Raw genomic sequence first — 11,149 nt, forward strand, 5'->3', positions numbered from 1 at the left:
GATGGTATCCTAGCAGGGGGTAGACCCAGGGATGGTACCCTAGCAGGGGGTGAACTAGATGGTATCCTAGCAGGGGGTAGACCCAGGGATGGTACAGGGATGGTACCCTAGCAGGGGGTGGACCCAGGGATGGCACCCTAGCAGGGGGTGAACGAGATGGTATCCTGGAAGGGGGTGGACCCAGGGGTGGTACAGAGATGGTACTCTAACAGGGGGTGGACCCAGGGATGGTACAGGGATGGTACCCTAGCAGGGGGTGGACTAGATTGGCCTCATGAAGTCCCCTCTATGTTTCCATTTTTCTAACTTGGCAGGGCTTGGTGCCTCAATCAGAGAAGACAGACAGACACCTCCTAATAGACATCCAAGCCAACTCACTACAGCTGTCCAGCAACAAATGCAGGGAATGCCTGGCACAGGAACCCCTACTCTTGTTCATCTGACTCAGGGCTGTGTATTAGGCACTGCTGTCGTGCTGGGATCACGTCTTCAAAAGGAGACTAGGCAGACACTTGCTGGGGTCACCTGACCCCCAGTTATCTTTCCTACTGGGTGCAGGGGGCTGGACCTGATGATCTTCCGAGCTCCCTTCTGGCCTCACGCATCTATGAATCCATGAACAGGGGATTTGCCAAAGGTTGCCTCTCCCTGAAACGCACCTGGCTCAACTCTACAATCTGAGGTGCCCCCCTCTCTACTAGCAACCCGAGCCCTGAGCTCTGTGCTGAAGGCTTGGGGGTCCATGTCCTTCCTTTTACAAGATGTATCGTGACTTTTGCAGCACATCCAGATGAGGAGGTAGCGCCCTCATTATCAGATACCTCCATGGTCAGGGCACGGCCCCGGGATTAGGGAGACCTGGGTTGATACCCCCAGTTTGCCCGAGGGGATTCAGACTCATATGTCCCATGTCATGGGAGCAGTCTGTGCATGACACAAGAGTTGAGGGTTCACTGAAACGGGGTAAAAGGAAGCATGACTTCATAGCCATGGATATACCACCTCCTCACTACTACCACCCTTCCCCTCTCTCTTGGCTGCTTCTTTCTTTCCCTTCAGGGTGCCCAGACCTGGAAAACTGGTAATGAAGAGCACCAAAGAAGCCAGGAACAATAATTTCAGGGGAAGTCCTGCTCAGGTCTGAAAGTCTCAGGCACAGCGTAAGGAGAGCACATGCCCAGTCCAGCCGATTTCCCAGGGGAAGGTGTAGGGGATGGGACAGGAGGATGCTCCCACTGAGTTCAGTGCCCGACTACAATTATCTCTGCCAAGTACCTGCAAAGAGATTTTTCAGACATCCCTATTTGACCACATTGAGGTGGAGTTAATCCCATTCCCATGAAGACACCAAAAGATACATCCTGGGTGCCGATCGTGCCAAATTTCTACTTCAAAGATCGGAGACGCCGACCAAAATGGCCATCAAGAGTATTTTTTTAAAAGGGGCAGGACATTGCGTTTCTCCTAATATCATTCTCAGAAACTGAAAACCCATTTTATCTGAAACATTGTTTTAAAAAAAAGAAGATAAAATCAGCCTCAGGGAGGAGAACATTTCAGACCCAAACGTTTTGAGTCGTATCACAGGAAACGTCAGGCCTGTGGCACTACGACCTGTGCCATCGGGCATCCTGTCTGAGGCTGACGAACCCAAAACGTGCCAGTGACCAGTTTTCATGGCACTACATGGGCTGGCACCAGCTGGGCAGCTGGTCTGTAGTCAAAAATAGCACTCCAAGCTGGAGAACAATGTGTGTAAATCTTGCTCTTTCAATCCCCAGCCCTCCCCACATGTATAATCTCATTAAAATCTACTGCACAAGGAGAATTTTGTAGATTTAGATGAAGATGAAATGGAGGGCTATCTGCACACTTTAATGCTGATCTCATCACGTGAGCTGTCACAATCCATTATGCTTAAAGATGGCAGTCCAGTGCTTCTTTCTAGAAGACACCTGGATCTCCAGATAATGCTTTAAGAAACCTCATTACAGTCACCCACAATATACAGCAAAAGCTGTGTGGGTTTTGTCTTCGCACTACCTCTCTGCACAGTCTAGCACGATGGCAGTCCAGCCCTGGTCCATTTTGGGGGTTACTGGGTGCTATAATAATGAGAACCTTGGGTTTCATAATGCAACCTATTAACACCCACAATGAATGTTCTGCTTACTTGGATCACTGTGGGTGAACTACATTTTTTACACTTTGCCAAGTTACAAGGTGGGATGGATTGCATCCTCAGCAAGTCTGCAGACAACATCAAGTGCGGGGAGTAGTAGATATGCTGGAGGGTACGGCTAGGATTCAGAGACCTGGACAAATTGAAGGACTGGGCCAAAGGGACTGTCATGAGGTTCAATAAGTTCAAGTACAAAGTCCTGCACTTAGGACGGAGCAATCCCGTGCACAGGTGCAGGCTTGGAGTGACTGACTGGGCAGCTGCTCTGCAGGAAAGGACCTGTGGGGACAGTGGACAATATGCTGAATATGAGCCAGCAGTGTGCCCTTGTTGCCAAGAAGGGTAACGACATACTGAACTGCATCGATAGGAGCGGTGCCAGCAGATCGAGGGCAGTGATTCTTCCCCTCTATTCAGCACTGGGGAGGCCACAACTGGAGTCCTGTGTCCTGCTGTGGGCCCCCCACTGCAGAAAGGAGGTGGACACATTGGAGAGAGTACAGCGGAGGGCAATGAAAATGGTTGTGGGGCTGGGGGACATGACTGGTGAGGAGAGGCTGAGGGCAATGGGCTGACTGGGTCTGCAGAAGAGAAGACTGAGGGGATTTAATAGCAGCCTTCACCTCCCTGCAGGGGGGCTGCAAAGAGGATGGAGCTGGATGTTCTCAGTGGGGGCAGATGACAGGAGAAGGAGCAATGGGATCAGGACGCAGCAAGGGAAATTTAGGTTGGATATTAGGAAAAACTTTCTCACTAGGTGGGTGGTGAAGCACTGGAGCAGGTTACCCTGAGAAGTGATGCAGTCTCCATCCTTAGAGGTTTTGAAGACCCGGGCAGACAAAGCCTTGGCTGGGATGATGTAGCTGGGCCTGGTCTGCTTTGAGCAGGGGTTGGACTAGATGTGACCTCTGGAGATCCCTTCCAACCCTCTTTTTCTATGATTCTGTGATACGGAAATACCACATACTCCCATTCTCAGCTCTGAGGCCAATTTCCTGATTTCAAGCACTTTGGGTTAGTTTCTGTTTCACCTGTTGGGCACTGAAGGGTTTATTCATGATTAAATGCTTGTCAACTTGATTCCCTGAACCACTGTTAACACAAAAAGTGTGTGTCCCCCTCCCTTCTTCCTATCACTCTGAAGGCTGAGATGGAATCGTGTGACCTAGCTAGGTGCATTTAATGGTCTTGCATGGACTTGAGCAGGATGCAAGAAGACTACACTGGCCCCAAAGGCTGGGCCCACCTATTAGGTGCCTAAGGCTACACTCCATCCCTAACCTCACCTAGAAAACAGGGTCCAAGTGCCTCCCCCACCCCAACACACACACTCCTACTTACACACACCAAACCCAGGTGTGTGCTAGTGAAGCTGCTCAAGGGACTGGTTTCCTATAGCACTGCTGCTATCAAGACCTCGGCCACCAGTGCAGGTGAGAGCGATCTCTGGGAACGACCCCAGAGCCTCCACACCACCACACTGGTTTGATGTGTGAGACCTACAGCAGGCCTGGGGGGCTTCCTGCTTCCTAAGACAGGTGGTGTAGATGCACCCTTAGTGGCACGAAAGCATCTTGATGAGATCCTCTTCCACCTTTTTGCAGCCTGTAAGACTAAGTCACAAAGAGCAGAGACAGGGTGCATCACCCACTTTTGGTCCTAATGATTTTTCAGGGATTTGAGCAGGGAAGAAGGGGACATGTAGATGCCTAAAGGTAACATACAGCCTGAATCCTTGTTTCTTAGCAACCACGTCAGGGTCGGATGAGGGTAGCATCCTAACCACGCAGTGCCAGCAGTCTGACTAACAGAAGGCAACGGATGAGCATCATCCATATCAAGGGCATAAACAGGGAATAAACTGCACGGGCGGTATTAATGCCTTGTTCCTTGGCAGTCATTAATTATTCATTAATGATTAATGCCTTGTAACCCCCCACCCCATACCATGAAATACTCTGCACCCTCTGGTCCTCTGCTACCAGGTAGTGGCCTGGTAAAGAAAAGCTGTATGCCTAAGAAGTACATAGCCAGGATCTGCTCCAGCAAGAACCAGCATGGTGCACGTCCCTTTTTAGGGGAAGATTTGCCCACTCCACACACGCCAACAACCATCTTTCGACATGACTAATTTTCGAGCTGTCTTGATAAATAGGCTGACTCACTGCAGAATTTAACTATGCGTTAGGCCCTATTAGTGAATTAGGCCCTTTTGTTTGGCTCTGGAGTGCTGTCAAGAACTGTAACAGCCTTTTCTGATTAATAAAGGAGGGATAAAAGTTGTTTCAAAGACGAGGGGAGTTGCTCGTGGAACTTCACAAGGATCCGGTAGGATGGGGGTAAAAATAGCAAAAGAGATCAGGGGGCACAGCAGTGGCTCAAACCATGCTGGAGGCTAACAGGGGAGGAAAGCATTGCCTCCCTCGCTGCCTAGCCAAAAAGGAATGGAGCGGCCCATCCGGACCACCGCCTGCTTCATGCCAAGTGCTCTTGGCAGAGACAGCGCTGAGCTGCGACTCAGGAAACGCTGGCCCTCTTCCTACCTCTGACACATGCTCCCTGTGTGATTGGGGGTGCAACGCTCAAGCTCCTTCTCCCGCAGGTATTTATGCAGGTGTATCTCCTCAGGCTTTAGTCTCCCTGGGGAATGTCGACAGCACTTTCATGGGGCTCCCAAAAGTGCGGTGCCCGAGCGTTTCCCTGCTTGGGAACAAGGCATTGAAGCTGGTCTGGAGGTGCCTCCTGCTACCCCTCCAGAGCACTCTGGACACAAATATTGTGAGTGTAGTCACAGGGTGGTTTCACAACCTTATTTCATGGGCCAGCACATATAAGGCACACACAGGAGGGCAGGGGATGCTGGAGACTCAAGGGATGCCAGAAAAGACAGCACTACAGAGAGACCAGTCTCTCTGGATGTGCCTACGCAGTCATTAATGCACGCTAGTTACTGCACAGGAAGTTGAGTGCTTGGTTAACCAAGTACTAATTCAAAGCACAGTAACTTGCACTACTGCTCCAGTGCACAGTTTTTCAGTGATGCTTACTGCCTAATAACACTGTGCAATAGTGTATTAAAATGGGTTTTGCCTGGCAAGATACTGTGCAGTATTATTAGGCTACTGTGCAGTAAGTGTCTCATGTAGGTGCACCCTTTGCGTAAAATGAGAAGAATAACCCTTCCTTTCTCCCACTATGTGTCTGATATGCCTCCTTTGACTGTCAGCAACCTGAGGCAGGGACTGTGTCCTTATGTACTCACTGTATTTATACAGCCCCAATCTCCCTTGGATCCATGTAGCATCACTGCAGTAAGAAAAACAAGAGCTCTGTGTTTTACCATGGCTTTCACACCAACTCTTTTTAACACATGCAATTTAAAGATACTGAAAGGAATGGCCTCAGCATTGCAGAGGACAGAAATAGAGCATGGGACATGAGTAGTTTTGGTTGCTAAAATGATTTAATGGGTTGTTATAAGGATTTGGGAGGTCTTCACAAGGAAATGGCTTGTGATGAAGAAATAAGGCAAACATTGAATATTGAATTGAATTTTGGGAGTTTTAGTAAAACTCAAAAACAAAGTCCAGTGCTCATAACATTATTAACGCAATAAGCACGCATGCCATTCCAGTTCTAGCCTATTTAGCTGCATTAGTAAACTGAGCAAGATTGATCTAAGGGACTCAGACAGGAGGACTCAGTGGAAGTTTTTTGCTGTGCAGGGTAATGACCAGGGACCATATGCGCAGAGAGGAAGAATGGAGGAAAATGGCTGAGTTTAGTTGAAGAACAAGATCATGTAATAACAGCAGACTGCAAGAAATCAGGAATGGACTGACTGGACCTTGAATAACAATCAAAAACTAAATGAGGAATATATTCTTACTGAGATCAAGTCATTAGATGGGTGAAAGCAAGAGGCATATAGGCACAAACGGATGGATAAAAGGACTAAATGAAGATGGCTTTATAGAAAAAAAATTATAAAAAGAAAGTGGCAAATTATAAATGAGGTGTCAAAGGAGGATTGAAAAGAAAGTTGGAGTTTAATTACAGCCTCCAAGGAACAGGCGATTTGTATAAAGTATGATAAATCAAAGGTAGACGGTAAAAAAATGCAAGTCCAGAATGTGAGAGGGGTGACTGGGGCCAGGGACACACGGAGTTAGCTGGAGATGACTGTCAAGTCTAGCATGATAAATTTGGCAGTACTGGCCACATCTCCACAAGGTGCTGACTGCACAGCAGCTCGTTATGACCGCACTGTAGTGTTGCATGGCACGAAGTGTGACGTGACACTACTGCGCAGTAGTAACGAGCTACTGTGCAGCCAGCTTCCCCAAAAGCCATTCGGCAACACTACTGCACAGTAACTCTCTGTATATAAGTATTAAATGACTGTGCAGTAACAACAGGCTCTCGTGCAGACATGACCACCGTGTACCAGGTTTCCTGCAAGTGTGGACTGACAGAGTCATAGAATAATAGAAAATGAGGGGTGAAGGGAGCTCAGGAGGTCACATCTAGTCCAACCCCTGCTCAAAGCAGGACCAGCCCCAACTATGGACCGTTTGGTCGTTACTGTTCATGAAGGTCCATAGTACAAAGTCAGGTATGATGACTGTAAAAAAGAAGGATGAGAGAGGGAGCTTCATCAATAGTGAAGATTTTCGTTGTCCATTTGGTTGGGGGCCAGGACACTGGTGGCATAGGCATAATGAGGCATAACACTCATTGCTTGGGGTGAAGCAGGGTCACCAAATAGGGGTGAAACAGCTTTGTGGCAAAAGTTAAAAATTAGCTCATTTATAAGACCATGTATCCTTCAGACAGCAAGAGAGATGAGCACCTCTAAAATACCGAGAGCAGTAGCAACGGTCTAATCTCATTGATACGCCCGTCTAAGGTACATCCATGCTGATATTGTTTCCGATCTTAGGCAGGGTAGGCACAGTGATAGTAGGAGCAACATTAGTAAAATAATGATCAATATATACTTTATGTAACTTTTACATCATACTAGTTCAGTGGGGGCTGGTCCATGCAGAGCCAAAGGAAAGCAATGCATTCATGATGTGCCAAATGATCACATCCAGTCATTCAGAACTGTCCCTTTTTCCTCAAAACTCATCAAGTCTACCCTTCCTCTGTCTCATGAGCTACTGGGAAGTGCCAGTTTAGGAGAGGGAAAAAATAACCCATTCCCTTTTGTTCTTGGGAAACAGCATCTTCTCCCTGTTTGCTCTCATCTGCCCATATCCTCTAGGTCTGCCTCGCCTCAGCTTAACCTGCATCTCTTCGCTGGTCTCTAAAGCGGTGCACACAGCTCGGATGCTCCGCAAATAATAAATAATAACAGCCAGGCATCGACTTTGGCAGCTTAATGAACGGAGCCGACAGGCTACTCTCCCTCGGTACAAGGCACTTGAACTCGAAACATCTTTGTCTCTTTCGTTCCCCTCGATGACATTTTAAACCTCCCTTGCACTTAATCATAATCAGTCTTTAGTTTGTGTTAATGAATAATCCCGCTGCTTCATCATCATGTACCCGAGAGAGGAGGAGATGGGGAGCGGGGAGGGCGAGGGAATGATTTCAAGACTGTAGTGGTTTCTTGTAGGTGTCCAGTCCATTGACAAACACAAATAGGAACAGCAAAGAAATGAGTCACAAATGAAATTCAATTTCTTGATGCTGCGACTGGAAGGTACATGACAAATAGAATAGAAAAGGAAACGCAATGAAACAGGATATAATATATTATCAGCACTCCTCAAGGGCTGGAAAAGCCTTTTTATTTTTTTCCACAATGCTTTTCCAGCGAGGAATGCATAGATATTGTATCCTCAGCCTGTTGAATCATCTGCAGCGAGGCTGTTAAAGGCAGTTAGGCACCTGCCTCCCAATGGCTGCCTAGAAACCTTTACAAATCTTGCCCTAAGCCACTCTCACACTGGATGCTTACAAATCCCAGCCTGTGGAAGGTCCCTTCCGACTAGATGAGATATCAATTATTTAAACACAGCATGGCTGAGACTTTTGGAAATGTGACATTGCAAGAAAGAGTAGGCAGACACGCAGTGCAGTCCTGTGTGCTTACAGGATCTCTGCTATAGCCTAACACATATAAAGCCTGACATATAGGCTTCCCATCTTCATGGTTTCATTAAAACCAACAACTTTCTGCCAGTTTGCACTATCATAGAATCATAAATCATACAAAAAGAGGGTTGAAGGGAGCTCAGGAGTCACATCCAGTCCAACATCCTGCTCCAACCAGAACCAGTCCCAACTGCATCATCCCAGCCAAGGCTTTGTCTACCTGGGTCTTAAACACCTCCAAGGATGGAGACTGCACCACCTCTCTGGGTAACCTGTTCCAGTGCCTTATTACCCTCCTCATGAGACAGTTTTTCCTAATATCTAAACTCAACCTCCCTTGCTGCAACTTGAGCCCATTGCTCCTTGTCCTGTCGTCTGCCCCCGCCGAAACCAGTCCAGCTCCATCCTCTTTGCAGCCCCCCTGCAGGGAGGTGAAGGCTGCTATTCAGTCCCCCTCGGTCTTCTCTTCTGCAAACTAAATCAGCCCATTTTCCTCAGCCTCTCCTCTCCAGTCCTGCCCCCCAGCCCCACAACCATTTCCCTTGCCGTCCGCTGGACTCTCCAATGTGTCCACAACCCTTCTGTAGTGGGGGCCCACAGCTGGACACGGGACTCCAGATGTGGCCTCCCCAGTGCTGAATAGAGGGAAAGAATCACTGCCCTTGATCTGCTGCCACGCTCCTACCGATGCAGCCCAGGATGCCGGCAGCCTTCTTGATAACAAGGGCACACTGCTGGCTCCTGTTTAGCTCCTTGTCCCCTGTCCCTCCAGGTCCTTTGTACAGAGCTGCTGCCCAGCCCATCCCCCCCAGCCTGCACCGGTGCAGGGGACTGCTCCCTCCTCAGTGCAGGACTTTGCACTTGTCCTTGTTGAATGTTATGAGATTTCTTTTGCTCCAACCCTCCAATTTGTCTAGGTCACGCTGAATCCTAGCCCTGCCTCCAGCATCTCTGTTACTCCCCACAGGTTCGTGGCATCTATAACCTTGCTGCGGGTGCACTCATCCCATCTTCCAGGTCACTGATGAAGATACTGAACAAAACCAGCCTCAAGACCAATGCCTGGGGCACTCCACTTGAGACCAGCTGCCAACTAGACATTGATCCATTGATTACTATGCACTGAACCTGACAATCCAGCCTGTTTCCTATCCACCCTACTGTCCATTTATCAGAGGAACTGATCCAAGCTTTCTAATGATGCCAAACTGCATTATACTGACCATTATGGAGACATACAAACAATGCACATGCCTTCCACAAATCCAGACACTCAGACTATCTAAATCAAATCTACAGCAATGCTCAACTGAACACAGGGAAGGAAAGATCCTGAGAATGTGACATTTTGGAAAAAATAAAAAAAGCATCTTTGCCTGTTCCCTGTCAGAAATTAGTTTTACACACCTGTCAGTCTGCTGATTTCAGTAGAATTACTCCTGTCTTATTTCAGGAGGAGGGAAAAAGCAGTTTCAGCTTCCAAGATTTCTGTTCTCCAAATAGAAGCTGACCGTGATTCTACCATAGTAACTTTTGTAGTCTCATCCCCAAGGTCATCTATGATAAGCAACCCTGGGCACCAGCAGTACAGAGCAAACAGTTGTCTAGGCATAATCAAGGAAGGCATGGGTTGTTTATCTTTTGAGGACATCCAGAACGCTACTGACGGTGCCAGTGGCTGGCAAGGGAAGACACCACGGATATACAGCATCTATCTCAGTGAACAAAGGGGTCTCTACAGAAAGAAAAGCTCTGACGGCAAGAGGCACTCCACAGTCACCAGCACAGATGGAAGTCTTGCAAGAGACAGAATAAACCACATATCTGGCAGGCTGCTTGGGGTCTCCATCTCCACCCACATGTGTTTTATTACCTGGCCAAGTTAGTTCTCAGTTTTTTTGCTGTTTTTTTTAGCAGATGTTATGTTGTGTTTGCAATACTGCTGTAAGAATTACCAAAGGAGTCAGCAGGGATCTACCCCATTACTAGACACATCATGACCAAGCAGTACTGCTCAGACTATTACCCACAATCCTCTGGGTTACATATGATATATACAAAAATAATCCCAAAACAGTGAGCTCTGCTAGGGTTTAGCACCTCCCAGGATTAGGCCTTGAGCACGTTGCCTGTGTATTGTCCTGTCTTTGGGGCTAGCGGCAGAAGGTGCACATACACAGATATAAGTGATCAGAATCCAGTTCAGATCTGTAACACCACAGAAGTTCAGTGCACATAAGACACTTTCAAAATACCTGGAACTGGTTTAAGATAAACTTGGATGGATATAGTATCAGACTTAACTGATAACTCACAGTCCCCCAGCATCCCAGGATGCTTTGTACCTCCCCTGCAAACTCCACCCCCCGCCCTCACTGGGTGGGCGAGTTAGGGTTGGTCCAAGCTGTTTCCTCCACCTGAGCAGGGAGGTGTTCTCCAGTGCCCTCCAGCTTCTCGCCTTGGCCGTTGCAGGCCTGTGGCTGGCTGCATTTCTGGAATCAAAAGTGAATGTCTATTCACTTGCTTATTGGTTCAAACTATGCAGCTTGGACTAACCTGCAAAGATTGAATCATTTCAGCCTCTGGCTTTTTGACTGTTTGCACTTAGCCCAGCTAGTTTCTGAGTGAGACATGAGCTTGAGTGGCAGATTCAGATAGCAGCACAGCATCATTATGAAACAACACAACAGCTTTCTTATGAGCAAAACAAGACTATATTTCATAGACATCATAGATTTCATAGACATCAGGGCTGGAAGGGACCTCGGGAGATCATAGAGTCCAGCCCCCTGTCCAAAGGGCAGGAAGTCAGCTGGGGTCATAGGATCCCAGCAAGATAAGCATCCAATTTACTCTTGAAGG

At 47.8% G+C, this 11,149-nt stretch overlaps 1 protein-coding gene and 1 long non-coding RNA gene across 3 annotated transcripts in view; both read right to left on the minus strand.

The window, feature by feature from the left end:
- The window catches only part of MDGA2 (MAM domain containing glycosylphosphatidylinositol anchor 2), a 665,957-nt gene that overhangs the window by 531,362 nt on the left and 123,446 nt on the right, over positions 1-11,149 (minus strand). The gene's annotated exons all lie outside the window — the stretch shown is intronic.
- LOC109320729 overlaps positions 4,831-11,149 on the minus strand; it is a 19,134-nt gene continuing 12,815 nt past the window's right edge. Inside the window, exons 2-3 of the long non-coding RNA XR_002103854.1 lie at positions 8,113-8,116; positions 4,831-4,841 (exon numbers count right to left, since the gene is read on the minus strand). This is a non-coding gene — a long non-coding RNA (uncharacterized LOC109320729). The remainder of the gene's footprint in view (positions 4,842-8,112; positions 8,117-11,149) is intronic.

The sequence above is a fragment of the Crocodylus porosus genome, unplaced genomic scaffold, assembly GCF_001723895.1.
Source record: "Crocodylus porosus isolate Cpor-Errol unplaced genomic scaffold, CroPor_comp1, whole genome shotgun sequence".
Lineage (NCBI taxonomy): Eukaryota > Metazoa > Chordata > Crocodylia > Crocodylidae > Crocodylus > Crocodylus porosus.